We start from the raw sequence: 25,452 nt of genomic DNA, 5'->3' as shown, positions 1-25,452 counted from the left end.
ACGTCCCGTGGCTGGGATCCTTGGCGGGTCCTTCCACCATGGGCACCTGTGAGTCCAGTGCCCTCAATTTCAGCTGCTCACCTCCCCAAATATGACCAATGGCACCACCTACTGGCAAAGCCAAAATCTGTATTACTTGGCTCCTCTCTCTGTCTCCCCATACTCACGTGGTACAAGGGCCGGACAAGCCCACCTGCCGAGCCCTCCCCACGGGGGCCCTGTCACCGCTTCTCCAGCCTGTCTCTGCTGTGCTGTGCTCATTTTCCTCCTGGGCTACTGCTCAGCGTCCAACATGGTCTCCCCCATCCATTCTTGCCCCTGTAATCCTTTCTCCTTTCAAAACTAGCGACCCTTCTAAGATTCCAATAAGATTGGTTTAGCCACCCCCGCTCATAACCCTCAGTGGCTCCCCATTGCTCTCAGGGACACATCCAAACTTCATCACGGCTTGTAAGGCCCTGCATGATCTAGGCCCTGCCCTTGCCTCCTTCCTCTTGTCTGATAGCTTCATCTCCTCTTCCCAGCGAAATCTTCACTGGGCTGCTTGCGGGGCACAAACGCACCAGGGGCAGTCCTGCTTCTGGCCTTTGCCCAGGCTGATGCCTCTGCTCCTTTGCTGGACTCACTCCAAGTTCTTTTAAACTCTTCTAGACATCACCTCCTCCAAGAAGCCTTCCACTTGTAACAAATGGCCACACACGTGGTGGTTTAAAACAACACAAACTTACTCTCCTACAGTTCTGGAGGCCAGAAGACTCACAGGAGTGTTACGGGGCTGACACCAAGGCATCAGCGGGCTGCATTCCTCCTGGGCGGTTCGGGGAGAATCTCACCCTTGCCTTTTTTGGCTTCTAAGGCTGCCTGCATTCCTTGCTCTGGGCCCTTCCTTGTATCACTCCAGCCCCTTGCTTCCATCATCACATCTCCTCTTTCTCTGACCCTCCTGCCTCCCTGTTATAAAGATCTTGTGATTACATTTAGGACTACCCAGATAATCTGGGATAATCTCTCTATCTCAGGATCCTTAACTTAATCACAGTGGTAGAGTTCCTTTTGCCACATCAGGTAACGTGTGCAGGTTCTGGGGATCAGGACAAGGACACCTTTGCTGAGAGCATCATTCAGCCGATCACCCCTCTTTCTCCTAAGCACGGATGTGGTGCTTTTCTTCTGTGCTTACGTGGCCCCTGAGATTTCCTCTTTGTTGTACACATCCACATCCACATCCAAGTATGTGACTGTGCTTTGACTCGTCTCACTCCCCTGCTAGTCCCAGCTGCAAGGACTGAGCTGTCCTATGTGCCCCATGTTCCCGGGGCCTGGCGTGGTGCCTGGAATATAAGCACCATGGGCTGAATGTTTGTTGGATGAACACATGTCTGTCTCTCTGGTTTCTTCAGCCACATAAAGACTGACAGCAGGAAATGCAGCTCTGAGGCAGCCTCTGCAACCACTACATGTCCTGGTCAGGCTCCCTGTTTCCTTCATGTCTGCACCTGGGAGGTAGTGACCCCAGCAATCCAATAGGTTGGGAGAACTTCCTGAGGAAAGGTCTGGTGGCAAGATCAATGATGTTGAGATCAGAGGGGCTGATGATTTGGGGTAGCTGAAGGAAGCATGCGATTCTATGATGAGGAGTGATGGAGAAGGCAGGGAAAGAGGAAGGAAAGGGCTTCATCATGGTAGAGGGGCTTCCAATGTGTGCAGGAGGCAGTCTGCAATGGGGGAGGATGTGGCTCTAGCCAGCTGGTGCTAAAAAGACTGGAGACTCGTAGGCACACACTCTGCACATAGACTCCCTCTGATGGGGTTGTCACCGAGGCAACAGATAAAGCTGGTTACCCAGCAACAAGGCCCTGCCCCCTCTTCCTCCTATAGCCATAGCTGCCCCTTGGGAGTTTTATGCCCTTTCTAGATTGCACCAGTGTTTAGATGGAACCAGATTTCCTCTGTGTCCAAATACCAAGGCTAAGCAGATGAACGGGGGTCCTTTTGTCATTGTGGTGGGCAAGGGTCATGGATGAAGCATCAGAAGAGATGGGGGCCAAGGTGTCCCAGGCTGGGAGAGGAAAACAAGAGGATGTTTTGGCCTGATCTTTCCTGGGTGCTTTAGTTTTTCCATTTGTACTAACGTGCCCACCGGAAGAATGCCAGTCCGGGATCAGGAGACCTGGTTCCAGGGCCTGAATCTGTCTTTCACTTGCTCAGCATTTTGGGCAAGCAGCTTCCCCTCCTTGGTCCTCAGTTTCCCTATCTATGGGAGGACACTTTGGGGATGCTGTGACCAAGGCCCCTTCTGGGTTCCAGAACCTCAGGGGTAGAGAAGGAGCAGGCAGCCCCGTGCTCCCTGCCGGGTCTCCGCCCGCCCCCACCCACCCATCCTTGCTGCCATGTCTGGGTCTTGATCTATGGGAGGAGAGGGGAAGGTGGCCCCTTTGCTTCTGGGCCTCACTTCCATGAAGAACCCCAAATAGACTTTAGATCTCATCATCAAAGAAGTTTTAAGAGTCATTGTCATGTTTTATAAGTGAAAAGTATTAATTTGTCATTATAAACATTTAAAATAATCTGCAGTTTTTGTAACTCTATTTGCCATTTTTCATTTTAAAAATATACCTTAGTCGAAAGGATGGAAGGTGCCAGGCCTCTGTCCTTCTTCAAGGGCCCTGATTCCTGCTGTCCAGGGTCTCCCACAGGGGCTCTGGGGGTCTGGGCTGCCTTCCGTGGGAGAAGGACAGGACACAAGACCTTCAGAGGAGTGAGGTGGTCGGCAGGGCCAGGGCTGTGGGCACAGGAGGGGCCCGAGTGTTGAGGAGACTCACTCCTCAGGAAAGAGGAGGCCGGGGAGGCCCAGCTTGGGGAGAGCCGCCGGGAACAGTTGGGGTGAGCCATGCCTCTTCGTGCACAGCGCAGTGGGAACTTTGAGGCAAGGCTCTCAAAGGTGAGCTGAGCTACCCTCGTGCCAGGTTGGGCCTGGGCCTGCAGGGAGGACCCCTGGGGGTCGTTAGCTGGACCTCCTAGTTCCCAGCCCTTTGAGAGTTAGGGGTGAGGTAGGCTGGGGGTCAGGCACTCACACAGAATGAGCCCCGAGAGCATCCTGGCTCCGTGCCCTGTGAGCGGCCCCTCTCTCTCCATCACGTTTTAGTTTCTCCCCACTGCACCCCTGTCTGCCTGCTTCAGAAACTGAGTGCTGGGAAAGGCTGCACGAGGACCTCCATTCAGGGTCACCCAGGGGCGGTCAGCCTGGGCCCTCTTCTGCCTAGAGAGTCAGGAACCTCCTCTGCACCAAGACATACACCCAGTGTGCTGCGAGAAGCTGGTCATCCCAACCTCTCTGAGGATCCCACGCCCATCCTGGGGTGGGTGGGGTAGCCCATAGGTGGGAGGAGACTGGAGGTGTGGGGAGACTCAGATGCCTCCTCTAGGAGGCAGGTGGGCTGGGTTCGAGTCCCGGTTCGCTCATGGCTGCAGGAACACAGTAGGGCCATTTTGGTCTTGGGATCCCCCTTTGGGAAATGAAGAGGCTGGGCCCTCCAGAGCCTCCTGCATCTCAGATGTGCTCTGGTTCCCAAGCCATCCACCTGCCTCTTGGAGAAAACCTTCCCGCAGAGCGCCTGCGGGCAGATTTGTTCTGAGACAGCACCACCTGCTGGACATTCTGGGTAGGACGCCTCTCCCTTCTCAGGTGATCCCAGAATCCCAGAACTCGGGGCGACAGTAATAATGGTTTCTAAAAAGTACCATTGCACCTTCCGTACTTTGTACTTGGATCGTATCATTAAATCTTTACAATCGACCATAAGAGATGGGTGCTATCGTGGTTCAATTTTATAAATGATGAAACTGAGCTTTAGAGAGGTTAAACAACTTGCCTAAATTGGTCGGGGTGTGGCTGAAATTCAGTGCAGTCCTTCTGACTCCTTAGCTCCAGAGATCCCTAACCAGGCCCCTGGCTTTCAGAAGGGGTCCTGAGGCCCGTGGTGAGCGACTTGCCAAAACCTCATGGCAAGTCCATGATAAAGCTGGGAAACAGCCAAAATCAACTAGCTAGGGCATTACATATCGGGGGTTCTTTCAAGCTCGTCTTCGGGGTCTGACCCACTCTGTCAAGCTGGTAAGAAAGAAGCAGCTTCAAATTCACCCCAGGCAAGTGGGTTTCTCCTTAGAGCACCCTGAGGTCCCGCACTCTCCATCCACCCCTTGGTTGATTCCACCTTCCCCAGGTTTGGAAAACCTACCAAGTGTGGTTTGCAGCCCGCAGGAAGCAGGAAGCCAGGAACTTGCCAAGATTGAGAGAAGCTAAGTAACTTGCCCATGGTCACTATCAACTTTATTTATTTATTTATTTATTTTTAATGTTATTTGTTAATTTTTTGATTCATAGTCTTGCTCTGCTGCCCAGGCTGGAGTGCAGTGGCACAATCTCGGCTCACTGCAACCTCCGTCTTCCAGGTTCAAGCATTTCTCCTGCCTCAGCCTCCCAAGTAGCCAGGATTACAGGCACACACCACCACGCCCAGCTAATTTTTTTGTATTTTTAGTAGAGACAGGGTTTCACCATGTGGACCAGGCTGCTCTCAAACTCCTGACCTCAAGGGATATGCCTGCCTCGGCCTCCCAAAGTGCTGAGATTACAGACGTGAGCCACTGTGCCCAGCCACCAGCAATTTTATGCAGCAGCGGGGACCAGAATGTAGTGACCCAGCTTCCAGCTCAGGGCTTTCCCATTCCATCCTCCCCATGGTCCCATCACCCTGACTCACAGCGGGCCTGAGCTGGACCAGCCAGGGCTTAGCCAAGGACCAAAGTGGGAGCAGAAGGGAAGGAGCTGGAAGTCCATGCTCAAGACAGTGGGAGGTTTTGATGCCACAAGAACAGACACATTAAAAGAACCAACCAATCCATAAAAAGATAAAAAATCAGGCAAACAATAAAAATTCCCAGACAACCCCAGATCATGGAAGACCCCAATGTAAACTCCAAGAAGGAGGACTGACAAAATTGAAAAGTGTTAAAGCAAATTCTTGAAGAGCTGCACACTACATAGCAGTACGCCCTGTGAGCTGGAGGTATATTGTAAATGGCTGTTAAAAAGACCAGAGGTAATATACCAATACACGAACAGTGGTTGTTTCTGAGTAGTAGGATTGTGATTTTTTTCCTCTCCTTGACAGTCTATGTTTTCTAATTTTTTCTGCAAAGATTCTGTATTGTTCATGTAATAAGAAAAATTATTTGTAAAAAGGAAGGAAGAAGGGGAGTATCTTTATGATTTGGGAAAGAGGAGAAAGAATTTCTGAAACAAAACATAAACCAATAGGAAAACAAGCTACAGATATTTGCCATTTATATAATCGACAAGGGACTGTGATATGATATATAAATAATTCCTGTCAATCAATAAGAAAAAGATATCTAACTTAAGATAAAAATGGACTAAGCATATGTATAGGTAATTTGCAGAAGAGGAAATGTAAGTCATCAATAAGCACATGAAAAGTTGTTCAACCTCACTGGTTGTACCACTTCTCATTCATCATGTTGGCAAGAATGGAAAAGTCTGAAAATATTGAGTATCAGGAAAGATTTGGAGACATTAATCCTCTCATATGCTGCTGGGAGGAGTGTAAATTAGTAAGACCGCTTTGGGGAGAAATTTGGCAATAAGTAGTAAATTTGAAAATGCACATAGCAGTTTTGTTTTGAGATATATTCCTAGAGAAACTCTCATACTCATATGTACGCACAGGGAGATGTATGTGCTGTGGTGTGCTGGAGCCGACTTGTACAGCTTGCAAGACTGAGAGTGTTCAATTCTTCCCAACTCTGCATTTAGTGATGTCCTGTTGGCAGCTTGAAATCAGTCATGGCGGGAGTATTTCAAGAGAGCTGATGGTTAAACATTTGCCAGCACACCGCTGCAAATGGGTTCTTTGCAGCTTTGCTTTTAGGAGAAAAGTATTGGCTAGTCTAATGTAGACTAGCCATTAGTAGAAGAACAGGCAAATAAATTGTAGTATTCTCATTCTATAAAATAGTGTACAGAATTTAAAAGAAAAGAATTAGATGTATGTATCAACATAGACTGATTTTTTAAAACATATATATATATGTGTATATATATGTGTATATATATTTCTTGGCTTACTGCAGCCTCCACCTCCTAGGTTCCAGCGATTCTCCTGCCTCAGCTTCCCAAGTAGCTGGGATTACAGTCATGCACCACCATGCCAGGCTAATTTTTGTATTTTTAGTAAAGACAGGGTTTCACCACGTTGGCCAGGTTGGTCTTGAATGCTTGACCTCAAGTGATCCACCCGCCTCGACCTCCCAAAGTGCTGGAACTACAGGCGTGAGCCACCACACCCAGCCAAAAACATACTTTTAAGCTAAGAAAGCAAGTGACTGAATGAAAGATTACATAAGATATGACTATGTAGATTGAAAATAGTATTTAATATTTATGGAACATATGTCTGTGTGTAAAATAATTTTTAAATTGAATGGAAGGATAAATACCAAATTTATCATGCTGATTGTCTTTGAGAGGAGGGCTATAGGAAGGAGATAGAGGACTTTATCTGAGGTGTTTTATTTCTTTTGTTAATTCTGTATAAGCCGGGCTTTGGGAGACCAAGGCAGGTGGATCACAAGGTCAGGAGATGGAGACATCCTGGCTAACACGGTGAAACTCCGTCTCTACTAAAAATACAAAAAATTAGCCTGGCATGATGGTGGGTGCCTGTAGTCCCAGCTACTCAGGAGGCTGAGGCAGGAGAATCGCTTGAGCCCGGGAGGTAGTGGTTGCAGTGAGCCGAGATCGCACCATTGCATTCCAGCCTGGAGCAAGACTCTGTCTCAAAATATATAAATAAATAAGCAAATAAATAAATTAAATTAAATAATTCTGCATAATGAGTAATGCTAGCAAAACATTAACAACTGTCATTGTAGATGATAGAGTTGTGCGTGCTTGTGATGGTCTCTGTATTTTCTGTATTTTTAAAATAAAGGAAGCAGTGCTATAAACTTTCTTGCTCTATTTATGATTACTATAATTAGGGGGGCTATGATTATGGGTACAATTAATTTATACAGGGTCTTTTTATTATGAAGCATAATTCCAGAACAGTTGAGTTTCTCTATGTGATTTGCCTTTATTTTATGGACACTAAGTAAGATTATAACTAATCATGTTGTTCTCTTTGCATTGGCTGCTAGGAAGCTCAGCTGCAGATATTTGGCCTGAAAACCTCTAGCATTTATCCTGGACCTCCTATTTGCATTTACCTCATTCCTTGTTTTACCTTCTCTTTCTTACTCTCATTTTTTATTTGCTGTGATTTCTACATTTATTTGTTTTATAATGTACTTCATTTTGTATCATACTTAAGTTTAGAAACTGCTTTGAGTCTTTTCTGGAATGAAGCTGGTTGTAAATTAATTTATTTTTCAGATCCATCAGGTATGTAAGATGGGATCCAACAAGAGAGGGAGAAAGTCTCCTGAGTGCTCACTTAAAACATTAGCTAATATTAGAAGAGTATTCCCTCCTCTAAAGAGCCAGGAGAAGAAGTGAACAGATGGTTGCAAATACTAGCTAAGGTCAAAGCCAACGTCAGCAGAAGAAAAGGTCATCACAAGACTAGAGGGGGGCAGGTAGAAGGCAGGATCAGGAGCATAACAAGGCTACATGCATCGTTCATTTATTCATTCATTCATTCATTCATTCAGTAACTATTGAGCACCAGGCACCAGGTCAGAGGCAGGTAGGCTGCAAGGGAAGAAGAAAATGTACTGCACTGGGCAGAGGAGGCAGGCCAGACAGAAGGCCAACAGCAGCTCCTAGTGGCCCATCTAGATACCTGAGGGTCTAGAATTACCCAAATCCAGCTGGGGAAAACCCACACAGAGCAGCCAGGTGGTCTGGGCTGGAGGTGGCTGGTTGTTCTCACTCTGACAGGACTCCCCGTAGGGCCCTGGAAATCTTGGAATCACTTGCGGTAGCTAAGCCAGGATTCAATTTACAGACACTCATTCCACACACAGCCCGAATTGACGCATGGTATTGCAAAGGTGAGAAAACAGAAAAGATTGCAACTGGATGGTGGAATCTTAAAGCAACTACTGAGAAGCCTTGAAGCAAACCACTCCATGTCCCTGAGATGAACTTCTTCGTTTGCAAAATGGACACTACAATTCCTTGTCCGGTCAACCTCCTGACAGCAGATGTGAAGGAGAGAGGACTAGAATAGAGTGGACCATCAATAGGAGAGTGGTTTTATGTGTGTGAAGGAGCACCAAGTTGATTTTTCTACCCAAGCAACTAAGGGTGACGAGGACAGCTCACTGTTGGCTTTCTGCCTTCCACAATGAGTGACATGAATTGGCCAAAGGGGGAGGGCAGAGAGAGGTGGGGTCTAGGGGTTTAAGAGACCCAGTGCTGAGCAAATGAGTCCGTTTGGGAGGAAATGCCAAGTCTCTGAGTGCCATTGGCCGTGACAGTCTTCCCGGGCCCTGGCACAGCTATCCACCTCTTTCCCAAAGCCATACCCTTGAGGCTGGGGGCTGGGGATGCCCCATCTGATGGCAGCTCCTGCCATCCCCAGGGGTACCCCCAGCCTCTCAGTTGTGCCTCATTTACCCGGGCTGTTCCCCCTACCACATTGGACAATTATAGTTTTCTTTCCAAGCAGTGATTCTGCCAGGACCTAAGGAAGGGGAGGCCCCTTTGGTTCCTTCAAATGCCACCCTGGCTATTGCCCAGTCCTCCTCTCCCAGTATTACCCCCACCGCATCCCTGTTCCAGGCAGGAGTTCAAAGGGAGGGACTCTGAGATTGGTCCTGGAGCTGGGGCCTAACCTCAGGGAGCTTCCAGGATGATGGGAAGGCCAATGGGGGACCCCCTTCTTTATCTCAAGAACTTTAAAATGTAGAGAACAACCACACAACACACAACTCAATTCAAAGAATTGAATTTCCCACCTGGGTATGACAGAGGCTGGAGCTGGGGGAGGGGTAGAGTAGGAAGGCCATGAACTTTGGAGTCATGCAAATCTGAGACCTGACATTTATAGCCCCAAATGCCTTTCCACAGCAATACAAATTAAAAAGTGAAAATAAATGAATTAAACACCTACATTGAAAAATCAGGGGAAAAAATCGTGAAGACTCCACGGCAAGGTTTTCTGAGGAGGGAAGTCTACCATCTCTCAGTTTTTCCTCCAATGTGTGTCGCTCTCAGAGGGGTCCTGCCCTGCAGACTTCATATGGGGTGTGGGAATCTATGGACACCGATTCCCACCCGTGCAAGAATGTGCCTTGCAGACTTCCAACTGCAGAGAGCATAACCGATCCATTTGCTGTGCCCAGTGTTGTATTATTGTCAGAGCAGATTAATAATAAGACCTCAGGTACATAGCAAGCAGCCATTGATTTGGTGAATACATTTTTTTCCATTATGGTTAGAAAAGAGGATAGGAAACAGTTCACACTTAGATGGGAAAGACAAACTATTCATTTATGGTTTTGCCCCAGGACTACAGGAACTGTCCCACTCACTGTCATGATACAGTCTGAAGATAACTGTACCACCTAGTCATCCTTAGACTCTCACATAACCTCAGGGAGATGACATCACGCTGACTGGACAGGACCAGCAAGAGGCAGCAGATATGCTGGAGGCTTTGGTAAGATACACGAACTCCCAAGGGTGGAAGATTAACCCTAGGAGAATTCAGGGACCTGCCACTTCAGTGAAGTTGAGGGTTTCAGTGGACAGTGGGTGTGCTGAGATATCTTCTCCAAAATAAAGGACAAATTGCTGCATCTTGCATCTTCTACCACGATGAGGGAAGCACAGCCTGGGATAGAGCTCTTTGCATTCTGGAGGCAACACATTTCACATCAAGGAATATTGCTCCAGCCCATATCCTGGGTAGCTGAGAAGACAGCAAGGGGTGGGACCCAAAGAAGGAGAACATTCTGCAGCAGATCCAGACCAAGGTACAATCAGCCCTCTGTCTTGGTTCATATGATCTGGCAAATCCTACAGGGTTGGAGATGTTTGTGGTGGGAAAGGGCGCAGCATGGAGCTTATGGCAGGCTTCAGGACAAAGGCAGAATGAAGACCCGGGAATTCTGAAGCAAAGCCATGTAAGCCACAGCAGAGAATGACACTCCTTTTGTGAAACAGCTCCTGGCTGGCCTGTTACGGACCCTGGTAGAGATGAAACACTTGATCATTGGAGGCCAGGTGACCGTTTGTATGGAACCGCCCATTATGATCTGTGTTTTGTTTATTCCTGCAAATCATAAAGTCAGACCAAGAGTGGTCCATTGTCAGATGCAAGTGGTACATCTGGATCAAGTTTGAGCAGCACCAGAGGCATGAGTGAGTTGCAGGAGCAGGCAGTCGGTCTAGACTCCCATGCCACCTACCAACCTTGTACCAATGATCTTCCCCTAAGCAGCACATAGTTGCAAGTATGATATATGTGTGTGTGTGCACATGTCTGTGCATGTGTGTGTTGGGGGGTGTTTCTGTGTGACTAGCAACCAGCTGAAAAGGAAGGAAAAATCCTGAGTTTGGTTAAAGATGGATCAGTTTAATATGTGGATGCAAAGAGAAAAGAGATCGTGACTGTACTATGGTCACATTCAAGGTGACTCTGGGAGACAGTGGAGAAGGAGCGTCTTTCTGATGGATGGAGTTGTGATAAGTGCACCTGACTGCATTTGTATGGTGGGAGAAGCAGTCTGGAGTCAGAATATATACAGATTGTTGGGCAGGGGCCAATGCCCTGGCCATCTGGTCAGGTGTGTGGCAAATCAAAGTCAAGGACGTGTGGGGAGTGGCATATGGATGGGCATCTGGAGTAGGTATGGAGTATGAAGACCGCTATATGAAAGGCTAGTGCTCACCAAGAAACAGTCACCATGGAAGATGCACCAAACAAGCCAGTGGACAGAAGGACCTGGACAGTCAACACTCGCCATCCTTATCATTGGCATCCCAGAGCCAGCATGACAGGCCTGTGAGCAGATGGGCTATGACGGCAGAGACCTGGGGCTGCTATTGGCCCAATGACATGGGCTTCCACCTACCCAAGGCTGATCTAGCTCCTGCCACTTCCGAATGTCCAACTTGTCCATAATGGAGACTAATATCAAACCCTTGAAATGGCATTGTTTCCTTGAGGAGACCAACCGGCCACCTGGTGGTAAGTTGACTGCATCAGGATCCTCTTATCCTGGAAGGTACAGGGGGTCATCCTCTGCATCCTCCACCTGGAACAGGATGGATACCATCACATGGTATTCTAACGCTGTGTTTTCTCCCCTAGTTGAAGCAGGACTCTTTGAGGGCATGGATGAGTCCTAGTGAGTTCCTCAGACCCTGGCAAAAATGAGGGACTCAATCCACGTGTGCAGAGTGGTTGGGCCAAAAGACATTAAATGACGACTAGTGTCACATGCCCATGCACGCACACTGCATATTGTTACATCTTGTTACTCCTCCCAGTAGCCCTCTGGGGAAGATATCATCAGTATCTCCCTTTTACAGATGGGGAAACTGAGCCAGAGAAAGATATAGTCGCTTGCTCAGGAGATATAGGGCCAGGTGTGGCTCCACAGTGGGTCATCAGCACCTCTGCTCTGATCACTACACTGCACCGTTGTCTGTCTACAGAGCTTGGGGAAGGAAGGCATGAGCGGACTGCAGTGGCCACCAAGGCGGGGTCTGAGACGCTCCTTAGATAATCAGAGAAAGGACTGGGACAGACATTCTAGGCAGAGAAGCACATGACCGGTGCAGCAGACTGCTTGGTCTGAGGACTTGAGAGAGGTAAGGGCCAGGATCTGGAGTCATGGCGGGGCTTCCTGTCACCTGGGCAGTGTGAAAGGCTGCTGGGCAGGAGGCTGGATGGGGTGACGCCTGGTTTGGCAGTCACCGCAGTGTGCGTCAGGAGGGTGGAGAGAGGGACTAGGGCAGGAAGGACAGATGGGAGATGTCTGCAGCTGTCTTGGGGGAGGAATGGAGACCCTGAGATCAGAGGCAGGCATAGGAGTCAATAGAAGTTGATTAATTCAAGAGTCATTACAAAGAAAGCCTCCTTTGGAGGCAAACAGGAGGGTCTGTCTGGGAATCATGGACTCTGCCCCTGGGAAATTGGCCTTGCTGGCCTTAGAGTTGCATTTTTTAGTTATTCTCACAAGCCCCTGGGGTGGGAGGAGGAAGGAGGAGACAGGGTAGAAAGATGGGGATTGGGGATCCACCAGCCCCCAAGCTCTTAGCCTCTGTCTCTGCAATGTCAGGAATGGGCTCAGACACCAAGATAAACAATGTGTTGACCTGGCCCAGGCTGAGAATGATGCTGATAGTGACTATGAATCAGCCCTAGGCTTCAGTCCAGGAGCGAGAGACGTTTCCCAGTCAGGGGGAAGGGAGAAAGCCAACCACTGTTCTGGAAATTTCCACTCACATTATCTCCCTCTGACAGGGGAGCAAACTGAGGGCTCCAGAGGGGACGTGACTTGTTCAAGGTCACACAGCCAGTGAGAGGCAGTGTTTGAAAATGCACCCCTCTATCTTGAAGGCCAGAGTCACTGCAATTTGTGGGAATTTCCGGCCATGCAAAGCCCCCACCACCCCCATCCCCGTTGGAAGCCTTCCTGAGTTGTCTCCACCAGTCTAACCTGGTGCTTTTTGGACTCACATTGCCTCGGTAGTTAGGAGTCTCCTTTGTTCTGCAGTAAAGCAAGGCATCCCGAGGAGCCTGGAGCGAGGCATTCCTTTTCAATACATCCGGCAGCTGATTATCACTCAGCAAGCCACACACTGATTGCTGATTGTCAGAGCTAGAGCAGAGATAAAGGGAAGCACACGCGCCACATGGCCAGGCACCAGGGCTGCTCTAAAATGTTCCCATCTCCCTCCTTCCTGGCACATGGTAGCACTGCACACCTCTGCTCTCTTTGGAAGTTAAGTGAAGCCATATGGCTTGCCCTGACCTATAAAAATGTGAGCAGAGGTGACAAATGACCCTTTTGGGCGGAAGCTTTAAGAGCCAGTGTGTAGTTGGCTATGTCTCCTTCCTGCTTGCAGGGATGAAAGCAGGCTTTGCCACGGAGTCGCAGGTGGCCGTGAGGGAGCCCCTCCCTTCTGCTCCACTTTGGAGCCAGAAATAAACTCTTATTGATTTTAAGGGTGGTTGTCGTTAGCATAGCTTAACCTAGCCTATCCTGACTGACACAGAAATTTGTACCTAGAAGTGGGGTGCTGTTAAAGCAAACAAAAAACAACAAAAATATGCAGTATTCTCTTAGAGATTCAGTGGCAGCAATGAGGAACTGATGTTGAAGGCTGGAGAGGTGGAGAAACGTGTGGTGAAATTCTCAGCTGGAATTACTTGAAATGTAGGGAAAGAAGTTTGAAGACAGAAATTTACTAGTGTGGTTTCCTTGCTGTTGGCTGCATTTGGCAAAGTACTGCAGACGAGATGAGTTCAGAAACTGATTAAGGATGGGTCAACCTAATACATGAGTGCTTATGATGGGATCAATTTTGGATCTTTTGGGGTCTTTTGCTTCCAGCCAAGAAGAAGTAAGAGACTGGATTTACTGGCCCACCTGAAACAACTAAAAATATGAAACACTGCTTTTCAAGACACTAGACCTCAGGCAACAAAGTCATCCCTAAGACACAACAAACAAATGAGATAGGCCCTGTGGCCGTCCCAGCTTGCTGCCTTGAGAGAGCTTCCAGGCCACGGTGCAGGGAGAAGGCAGGTCCCAGCAGACTCCCTGGGTTGAGAAGGTGGAAGGAAGTGAATGTAAGGGGGCCCAGGCTGTCTGAGTTCGCAGGGCACAGGACTGGAGAGGAGAGAGCCACACAGAGTAAGGACTCCAAAGAGCCACCAAGGGTCTCCCTCAGGCATTTAGCAGAGTTCCAATCAGCACCTGCCTTTGAGGAAGTCCCGTGAGCCAGCAAAAGAACCACCCAAAAGGGTTAGAAGGAACAGCACAGAAGCTCATGCGGGGCCAGGAATAGTACCTGCTCTCCAGCCAGACTGAAAAACCTCCTAATTCACAGGGCACTGGGCGAAGCACTCAGGAGGATCTTGCTTTAGTAGTCGGGGATGATTAGCTCTAGATGATGTTGTTTTGCTGAAACTAACTCACCACTGGCACTGTGATTATGGTATTGATTGCAGTGATATAGATTCCTTCGGGCTCAGCTTATTATCACCTTGTGTTGTGTGATGATCCAACTGCCCCATCACTTTTTCCTCTATCCAAAGTACTCTAAAGCCTTTGTTCATACAGCATTTTTGATGTCACTGGGTGTGAACTCATTTATGTACTGTCTCCTTCTGATGTTAGTCCTTAAAAATAAAATAATGCTAGTTGGTGCCAATAGGACTCTTACTCAAATGAACATGATGACCCTGAAATCACATTATGGTCCTTAGTTATAAGATGTTAAGTAGATCAATGATTTTCTTTCTATCCCTTTTTTTTTTTTTTTTTTTTGAGACAGGGTCTTGCTCTGTCACCCAGGCTGGAGTGCAGTGGCATCATTTTGACTCACTGCAGCCTCCGCCTTTCAGACTCAAGCCACCCTCCCACCTCATCCTCCCGAGTAGCTGTGACTAAAGGCACACACTCCCACAACACCTGGCTAACTTTTTAATATTTTTTGTAGAGATAGGGTTTTATAATATTTCCCAGGCTGGTCTCGAACTACTGAGCTCAAACTATTTGCCCGACTTAGCCTCCTAAAGTGTTGGGATTACAGGTGTGAGGCACTGTGCCCTTGCAGAGGATCTGAAAAGTCACGACTGTTTTCATAATAATCCTCTTTTTACTGTGTTAAAATGTGCACTGATGGTGGAAAAGCAAAGGCGGCTAAAACTGCTGGTGCTTTTAGCATGAATCAGGGCAGACTATACTGACAGTCACTGACTCTGTGTGTGTGTGTGTTTTAACCATCATGCACTTGCAGTTTAAAAAAAAAGCCAATTTTACTTAAGAATGTTCTTCATGAGGCAGTTAAAATTATTTGTGTTATTAAATATTGACCCTTGAGGACTTGCCATTTTAATATTCTAATTCAGTGTGACAAAATGGGAAAATGTATACAGCAGCTCTGCTGCATACAAAAGCATGGTGATTGTTTAAATGAAAGGGACTGGTGAGATTGAATTGTGAGCTAAACTGCACATTTTTCATTGAGCACCGATTTTACTTGAAAAACAGATAAGGTAAAGTTAATCAGACTTGCGTATTTGGTAGACATTATCTTGAAAATAAATGAAAGGAGCCCATCACTTCAAGGAAAATAATTCATAATCATTGTTGCCAATTATAAAATTCAAAATTTCACGTGTAAATTAGAATTTTGGAAAACTTGCATTTGCTACTGTGGGACTGACAGCTTCCCAATGCATTGTGATGGGTTGTGATGTTAAGTAATGTTTTTTAAAAAATATTGTTTAATTAAATGTGTCAATGTTTGGAAGATCTACATAATTCAGTGAACTAATATTTTCTAAGTGATCAATGTATGATGTTTCAAAATCATGCACAGGCAAAAATCCATTTAAAGTGCAAGGTTGACAAATGGATTTTAATGTTACAGAGTATGAAAATATACTGATGTGATTTCAAATTCCACATTGCAACGAATCTTTAAGAAACTCCTTCTGGTTGAGTTTTGTTGCATGGTTAAGGGAGAATATCTACAATTATCTTCAAAATCTGTTAAAATACTCCTCCCTTTTTCAACTGCACGCTTGTGTAAAGCCAGATTTTCTTTATATACTTTAACCAAAACAACATTTCGCAATAGAATGACTGCAAAAGCAGGAAGGAGAATCCAGCTATCTTCTATTAACCAAATAGCAAAGAGATTTCCAAAACAATGTCACTCATTTTATTACTTCTGTTTGTTTGGGAAAATACCAATATTTTGATTAAAATATGTTAATACATAATATGTTTATGGCTGTTATTTAAAAATGCATTAATAAGTATTTCAAAATGTTCTGTTTTTCTATTATGATAAATATTATTATCACTATTACTTAAGACAGGATCTCACTCTGTCACCCAGGCAGACTCAATCTTGGCTCACTGTAGCCTCAACCTCCCAGGCTCAAGCAATCTTCCCACCTCAGCCCCCTGAGTAGCTGGGACTACGGGCACACACCACTACCAGCTAATTTTTTGTATTTTTAGTAGAGATGGGGTTTTGCCATGTTGCCCAGGCTTGTCTTGAGCTCCTGGGCTCAAGTGATCTGCCTGCCTGCCTTGGCCGCCCAAAGTGCTGGGATTACAGGTGTGAGCCACTGCACCTGCTGTGATAATTATTGATAGATGTATCTCATATGTTCCAGTTATCAATTTACTGACTCTCAGTTCCAAATTTATCCTTCACTACCAGCTCTGCAAAAACGGAGATGGGCCCATTAAATATTTTTCTTTTGCCAGCGGGCACAGGGGTAAGCTTTGTCAGTAGAGGGCTCTACAGAGACATAGCAGAAGGAAGGGGTCTTCCTCCCACTGTTTTCTCTCAGCAGGCTCCTGCAGCTTTGGCTTCACTCGTGCTCAGCTCTGCTGCCTTGTGACTAGCCTTTATCTTTGGTTACTGGACTGTCTCCTATATCTCTAGAAGCCTGTAGGCATTAAGTAGCTTAATACAATTCAATTATAATGCAAAAATTTGAATTCTGACACAAAAACCGAGATGTAAAGGTATGATTACTGTTCTGTGGTATAAAAACATAAAGGATTAATGGCTTTTCAAAGCATCCACGCCTCAGGACTTTAGCCAACTGACCTCTTAGAAAGGAAGATTCCCTGGCCGTATCTCCTTCCCTGACCATATAAAGTGAGACCCAGACCCATGAGAACCTACAGGCCACTGGAATGACACTTCTTTACAGTGCGAGGAGTCCTAATAGGTCCAGGGATCCTCTTCTTCTCTCCCAGTAGGTCTAGGGAGGTTGGCAGATGACAATAAAGCTGAGGGTTTTTTGTTTTGTTTTTTTTTTTGTTACATTAATAAACTTCTGAGTTTCTTCTCTCTAGGTGAAGGCTTATTCATTTAAAGCGAACTTGAAGACTGGACTTCAATCAAAATAATGAAGAGAAAGGACCAAAATGGGGCCAAATCAACTGGGATAATGTGAGCTCTGACCATGCAGAGAAAAAAGAAGAGCAATTCATATGCTGAAGTCACCGCCGACTCCAGCAGCAGATGCCAGGGCAACGCTCAGGACCTCCTCACAGTCACCAGCCCAGGGGACACTCAGGACCAGCCCCTCCACAGCTGAGGCCAGAGGTTCCAGAGGGCACATACTGCGTCAGTCTGAAGCCCCATCATTCCTGTACTGCCACATCCTGTGTATTTTTACCTAATGAAGCCAAGCCTAGCTTTGGAAATATGCATTATTTTATGCAATTAAAAGTTACTGGGGGACAGGTGGGCCTCCTGGAAAGCTGTGGTTACTCCCCTCTTCCTCTGCACACACCAGGAGTCTCAGCGGAGGCAGAGAAAAAAAAGGAGAAAGGGAAAAAATTATTGGGATAAATTAAATTGTAGGATTTCTTGCTTCTGTTACCCAGTGGATAGTGATTTGAAGGAGATCAGATCAATGACTAGAGAAAAAAATATATATATATATATTTCTCTGAATAGTTAAAGGTAACAAAAGTAAATGTGTGACCTTGCTACTTGGATATACTTTATTGTTCCACCTAAATAATACCCACTCTATGAATAAGGCTCCCCGCCACACACCAGACAGCTGATGCTCAACACATACTTATTAAATGGAAGTTACTAAGCTCCAACCATGCACTCTATAGCAGGATTTGGCAAACTTTTTCCGTACAGGGCCAGACAGTAAATATTTTAGGTTTTGCCGCATAGGATCCTTGTAGCAACTACTCAAGTCTGCTGTTGTGGCTTAAAGGCAGCCATAGACAATATGTAAACAAGGCCGTGTTCCAAGAAAACTTTATTTAAACACTGCATGTTCTTACTTATAATTGGGAGCTGAACAATGTGAACACATGGGCACAGGGACGGGAACAACACATACTGGGGTCTTTGGGGGAGGCGGGGGGAGGGAGAGCACTGGGAAAAATGGCTGATGCATGCTGGGCTTAATACATAGGTGATGGGTTGACAGGTGCAGAAAATCACCATAGTACATATTTACCTATGTAACAAACCTGCACACCCTGCACATGTACCACAGAACTTAAAAAAAAATAGCAAAAAGACCCCAAAACTTTATTTACAAAAACAAGCAGTGGGCTAGTCTGACCCACTACAGCCGTGGGCTGTAGTTTGCTAACCTCTGCCCTAAATCATAGCAGCCAGAGTGCCCATGCTATTGCCTAGTAGTCTCTGGAGAATAATGGCCTCTCTTCTTTCACCCTCCAGATCTCACGTGAGTGGCCTCACAGCCAACTCTAATCCAGAACCACCCTGAAGGGAATTCTGGGAAATGCAGTTCTTGGCTTCTCCTCTTCAAGAGGGTGGCAGTGATGCTAAATTGACAACAGGTAATCCAGCATACCAACGTGTCTGAATCACCTAAGATTTACAGGCCAAGGTGCCAGGATGATAGAAACCAACTTTTCAGAATCACCTATTGTTCTTTGGATTAAAACACTAGATTAGGCTTGTGTGTGGGTGACACAAAATCCAAAATAAAAGTGTTTCACTGAGGCAATTTAATTCTGTCTCATATCAGGTAGGCTTGGGGTGGTGCTCCACAGTGGCAGGAGCTCAGTTTCCTTCAATCTCGATACTCCACCATTCGTGGTTTCCCTGCCAGCATCACTTCCTGGCTCCAGGTGGCTGCAGGAAGCAGGCCAACTTTCCAGCCAATAGGAAGGAGGAAGGGCTGATGAAAGGCATAGTCCCTCCATTTACAAATATTTTCCAGAAAGTGTCTCTGCCACTTCTGTTTCCATGTCATTGGCCAGAGCTTAGTCACAAGGACAAACTTAGCTGCAAGACAGAATGAGAAAATGACTTTTTATTTCAGTTTTTATTCAGAAATTTAGTTTTTAGCTGGCCTTGTCACAGCTAAAAATCAGTGGTCTATGACCAAGGAAGAAAAAACAAATATTAAAACACTATCAGTGGTCTTTGACATACCAAAGTATCACAATCACACTTTGCAAAGGCTAAGATTCTGAAACCACATCACGTTATTACAGGCCAGTGTTACAGAGTTGCATCATATTCTTACAGGCCAATGTTCTGAAATGCTGTGCTATTATAGACCAGGGATTCTGAATCACTTAAGATTCTCATTGGCTAAGGTTCTAGAATTAAATAGTAGTTTTTCAGGCCAAGATTCCAAAGTCACATAAGATTCCTACAAGCCAAGATTCAAAATCACAAAACCTAATAAGCCAACCTTTGCAAATCACATGAAATTCTTGTGAGCAAACATCCAGAAATATAAGAGATTTCTACAGAACAAGTTTCAAAACTCATGCAAGATTCCTACCAGCCAACGTACATGGAGATCAAGATTCCAAAATTAAACTGAACTTCTTGTAAACTAGGCTTCCAGGTTCACACAATATTCTTATAGAGCAAGTTTCTGATGCCATACCATGTGATCATAGTGCTATTCTGACAGCTATGATCCTGGAATCAAACATATTTATTTCAAGCCAAGTTTTCAGAATCACATAATGTTTTAATAAACCAAGTTTTCAGAAACATATAAGTTTATTATAAATCAAGTTTCCAGAAGCACATAAGGTTATAAAATGGCATAACATTGTTAAAAGCCAAAATTACAAATCACGTATCATTTTTACAGGTCAATGTTCCAGAATCACCTGAAGTTCTTTCAACCATTGTATCTAGAAACACACAGCATTCCTAGAGGCTAACATTCCATAAATCCATATAATTCTTACAAACCAAGTTTCCAGAATCAAACAATGTTCTTAAATAACCTGAGTTCTTGAATCCTACATAATTCTTGTAGATGACATTCCTGGTCTCTGGTTTCCTAAGTCTCCCAAATGAGCTAGCAATTGAAGTTGACTGTGTTTTCTCCCAAATTAGGATTCACAAAATATTACCTTTTTCAATGCCAGTGGCAGGTGGTCTCCCTCTCTCAGGAACCCCAACAGATTCTGGAAATGTCCTACAAGAGGCAGGAGGACCAGAGTGGTATTAACACTGTATGAAAGCTTAATAATAATAATAATTAGAACAACATTTATTCAATGCCTACCATGTGCCTCATACTAAGTTCCTGACATACTTCATCTCATTTAACCATCCCAGTCACTCTGTGGTTGAATTATCTGTGTAATTAGTCATCATCAATATGCTCATTTTATAGGTTAAAAAATCCAGTCTAAGAAAGATTAGGTAAGTTGACTAAGGTCATACAACTATGAAGTAGCAGATTCCAAATTATAACCTTGGTTGTTGATTCCAGGGCTACAGAGGGATACCTCCAGCATTGGGGCAGAGCATAGGATAAGGCTCTCTTTTATTAGGCCTCTCCCTTTGGGATCAAAACTACTAAATTTCAGCAGAAACATGATCAAAGGAACCATCTGAAGAAATGATCCTTCTTTGGGGTGGGCAAGAGGTGAGGTGCCTAGGTGACTCAGAGAGGCATACATCTAAATAAGGTGGTGATATGGTGTGGCTCTGTCCCCACCCAAATCTTATCTTGAATTGTAGGTCCCATAACTCTCACGTGTTGTGGGAGGTACCCAGTGGGAGATAACTGAATCATGGGGACAGTTTCCCCCATACTCTTCTCATGGTAGTGAATAAGTCTCACATGATCTAATGCTTTTATAAAGGGAAACCCCTTTTGTGTGATTCTCATTCACTCTTTTGTCTGCTGCCATGTAAGACATGTCTTTCGCCTTCTGCTACAATTGTGAGGCCTCCCCAGCCACGTGGAACTGTGAGTCCTTTAAACCTCATTTTCTTTATAAATTACCCAGTCTTGGGTATGTCTTTATCAGCAGCATGAAAATGGACTAGTACAGCTGGTGAGGATGAAGCTTCCAGTGCATTCTCATGTAACATAACCCATTGTGTTGGCACATGTAGGAAGAATGAATGCATTGGCTAAGCAGCTGTACCCTTCAGTGTGTTTTCAAAGGGTAAGTTAGCAGTCTTTAATTGGCAGTAAATAGGGAAAAGGGGATTCCTGGACTGGCTGACAGGAGTGCTCTGGTCCATTTGGTAAATAAATTCCTAAGGTGAAAGTTGAGTTCATTATTCAGTAGTTACTTGTTGAGTTTCTCTTGTGTACCTGGATCTGGAGATAAAACACTATGAAGATGTTTAAGGCAAAATTTTTGTCTTTAAGAAGTGCCACTTTACCAGAGAAATAGGTGAACAAAGATAAAACATTGGTGCAGCTAGGAGAGGACTGCATCTGTGTGCATGTGTGTATGCAAGTGTGTGCATGTGTGTACACTTATGTGCAGGTGTGTGTACACATCCATGCATGTGTGTGTGTATGTGTATGCACAAGGAGATGGGGAAAAGAAAGTTTCATGGAGATGAAGGAGGTAAGTTGCATTTAGAAGGGCAAGAAAGAAGTCTGCTAGGTGGGGTGGTTTTGGCAGAGGTGGTGGGAGGCCTTTCCACCCAGAGGATCCACCATTATGCAGGTTGTCCAGGGGAAAGGGCATCAGCGTGCATGGAGAACCATGAAGCACAAGTCCTATCTTAGAAATAGAGCTTATGTTAGGAAGTTAGGGGTCAGGGAGAGTTTAGGGCAGACTGGGTCTTGTTTGGATCTGTCCCAGAGGCTACAGAGAGGCACTGAACACGAGGATGTAAGGAGGCTGGGCACAAGTGTGTGAGGGCTGTGGTGGGAAAATGACCACAGAAAGGTCCCCACCCTTTGATCACCTTCTCTGGGATCTTGTATTTGGGGAACAGATGTTTCAGTTGAATATTCTATACTCTTGCTCTAACATGTTTTCATTATGATTGTTTTAAGAACTATCATGTCGAAAATAATCTTTGGAAATGTTTAAGACACTGATTTTTAAAACTATGCTTGGGGAGGAATGGCTACTCATCTTCCTGACCTCATTCTCTCAAGGCCCCTGCCCAAGGAGGCCCAGCCTCAGGTTTGGCTTCTCTCTTTTTACCACAAAGGAGTGGCAGTTACCTCTAGTCAACTGATACTCAGTGATCCAGCCACTCTGCATCTAGCTCCACAGTCTGTCAACAACATTGGTGAGTCTATCCCAGGTCCTTCCTGGTCAGGTTTGTCTGTTTATTTGTTCATGTGTCCAACTAACAATTTTGCACATATATTATATGTCTGTTTAATCTGGAAACCTTTTAATCCATATCTGCTCCCTCTAGCCTAGTTGAAAGTTTCTAAATTAAATTCAGCACACAAAATTTCCACTTCTGGTTATAATAAAGCAACAGAATCCACACTTACCTTTCCATCATAGTAAACTAGCAAACAGATTGAAATATATTAAATAACTTTTCAGATATTGGTTAACAGGCACCATGGAGTATGATATCAGGGGGAAGGGAAACAAAAAGATGAGCCAAATGATCTCTGGGGATTTGTGTCTAGAGGCACATTCTGGATTGTGGTGCAAGGAAGAATATCAAGTACAGCATGAAGGTTTTACTGAGCTGAGAAGACAGAGATTAATGTTCAGGCACCATGAAGAAAAAGAGCTCTAAAAAGTGCAAAAGGATTTCATTGGAGCTTTGCTGAATTATAGGCCATCCATGTTGAGGTTGAAACTTCATGAATTCAGGCAAAGAATAACAGTGGATTTTAAAGTTGAATAGTTTCCAGAGTTTATACAGGTGAGGAGATGTTTAGGCTCTGTCAGGCCTCTGAGCCCAAGCCAAGCCATCGCATGCCCTGTGACTTGCATGTATATGCTCAGATGGCCTGAAGTAACTGAAGAATCACAAAAGAAGTGCAAATGCCCTGCCTTGCCTTAACTGATGACATTCCACCACAAAAGAAGTAAAAATGGCCGGTCCTTGCCTTAAGCGATGATATTATCTTGTGAAATTCCTTTTCCTGGCTCATCCTGGCTCAAAAACCTCCCCCACTGAGCACCTTGTGACCCTCACTCCTGCCTGCCAGAGAACAACCTCCCTTTGACTGTAATTTTCCTTTACCTACCCAAATCCTATAAAACGGCCCCACCCTTATGTCCCTTCGCTGACTCTCTTTTTGGACTCAGCCTGCCTGCACCCAGGTGAAATAAACAGCCGTGTTGCTCACAATTAAGCTAAAGTTTAATTAAAAATTAATAGACATGCCAAGAATGAGAATAATGTAACTCAAAACCAGGAGAAAAATCAGTCAGTAGAAATAGAAACAGAAATGACAGAGATGACAAGATTAACAAACAAGGTATTTAAAATGCTATTATCAATCTGCTCAATATGTTCAAGGACTTAAATAAAAATGTGAACACAATTAGGAAAAATAGAAGATACAAAAAAGCCATTTAAAAAGAACCTGAAATTACTAGAGACAAAAAACACAATATATGAAATGAAAATTTCACTGGATGGGGTTAAGAACAGATGAGAAGAAAACATGAAGTTGAAGACACAGCAACAGAAACCATTGACACCAAAACATAGAAATGCAAAAGGCTAAACAATAAATAAGCATAGCCACAACGTCTTATGGGGCAGCATCAAACAGTCTAATACATATGTAGCTAAAGTACCAGAGGAGAGAAAAAAAGATAGAAAAATATTTAAAGAAATATTGAAGAAAATTTTTCCAAATTTGATGAATAATGTGAACCCACAGATCCAAGAACCTGAATGAGTCCCAAACGTAACAAAACAAAAACAAAAAAACCCAAAGGTACATCATGATAAAATTGTTGAAAATTAGTAATGAAACTTTTAAAAGCAACTGGAGAGAAAAAGACACTATGTCAGAGGAAAACAGATTTAAATACCACAGACTTTTTGTCATAAACTATGCATATTAGAATACGATGAAAGACATTTTTAAGGTACTAAAAGAAAAAAAATCCTGTCAACCTAGAATTCCATATTCAGTAAAAATATCCTTCAAAAACAAAGACAAACTAAATACTTTTTTTTTTTTGACAAAAACAAAGCTGCTAAAATTCAATCCTGGTAGATCTACACTCTGAGAAAAGCTAAAGAAAATCTTTTAGGTAGAAGTAAAATGATACTAGGTGAAACTTTGATTTACTTAAAACAATAGAGAGCATCGAAAGTAGTAAATATGTTGGTAAATATAAAATATTTTTTCTTAGTTTGAAAGTTCTTTCTTTCTTTCTTTTTCTTTTTTTTTTTGAGATAGAGTTTCCCTCTTGTGCCCAGGCTGAAGTGCAGTGGCATGATCTCGGCTCACTGCAACCTCTGCCTCCTGGATTCAAGCGATTCTCCTGCCTCAGTCTCCTGAGTAGCTGGGATTACGGGCACACATCACCATGCTCAGCCTTTTTTTTTTTTTGTATTTTTAGTTGAGATGAGGTTTCACCATGTTGGCCAGGCTGGTTTCAGACTCCTGACCTCAGGTGATCCACCCACTTAAGCCTCCCAAAGTGCTGGGATTATAGGTGTGCGCCACTGGCCACTGTGCCAGGCCTTATTTTGAAAGTTCTTTAAAAGACAAGTGAATAAATGTATGACAATAATAGCATAAAGGATGGGTGGGGTAAATGACAGTATAGTGTTGTAAGGGTCGTGGATTGTATGTAAAAGTATGTAATTTTATTTAAAGTTGTACTATGGTGAGCTAAAGATATATATCGTAAGCCACAGAGCAACCACTAAAAATAAAACAAAAAAGAATGAGCAAAAAGTAGATGAGACAAACAGGAAACAAACAATAAAATGGTAGATTTATACCAAAAATCACATTAACTGTAAATGGTCTAAACAATAAAGAGGCAGATTCAACTACATGCTATCTATAAGAAATCCACCTTAAATGTAAAGGCATACATATTTTGCAAGTAAAATGATGAATTCAGATACACCATGAAAACAATAATCATATGAAAACTGGTTTGACCACATTAGTATGAGAAGAAGTAGTGTTTAGAAAAAAGAATATCACTAGACATAAGAGAAATATTTAATTGTAATAAAGCACACAATTTATCAAGAAGACACAAAAATCCTTAATATGTATACTGATATTAATATAGCTTCAAGAGAGATGAAGAAAAACTAACATAAGTGCAAGGACAGACATTCAAAATTATTGTTGGATATTTCCATACCCTCTTAATTATTGATAGTACAAGTAGTAGGTAAATCAGCAAAGATGAAGAAGACTTGAGCAATATCACCAATTTGACCTAATTGCCATTTCTTGATTATCTACTCACCACCACCAAAAGAATACATATTATTTTCAAGTATACATGGAGCAT

At 44.4% G+C, this 25,452-nt stretch overlaps 1 protein-coding gene across 1 annotated transcript in view; it reads right to left on the bottom strand.

The window, feature by feature from the left end:
- CORO2B (coronin 2B) overlaps positions 1–25,452 on the bottom strand; it is a 213,989-nt gene that overhangs the window by 176,792 nt on the left and 11,745 nt on the right. Inside the window, exon 2 of the mRNA XM_025390635.1 lies at positions 20,128–20,192. The gene's annotated coding sequence lies outside the window, so the exon portion shown is untranslated. The remainder of the gene's footprint in view (positions 1–20,127; positions 20,193–25,452) is intronic.

This window comes from Theropithecus gelada, chromosome 7a (genome assembly GCF_003255815.1).
Source record: "Theropithecus gelada isolate Dixy chromosome 7a, Tgel_1.0, whole genome shotgun sequence".
NCBI lineage: Eukaryota > Metazoa > Chordata > Mammalia > Primates > Cercopithecidae > Theropithecus > Theropithecus gelada.
This window is presented reverse-complemented; position numbering and strand designations above follow the sequence as displayed.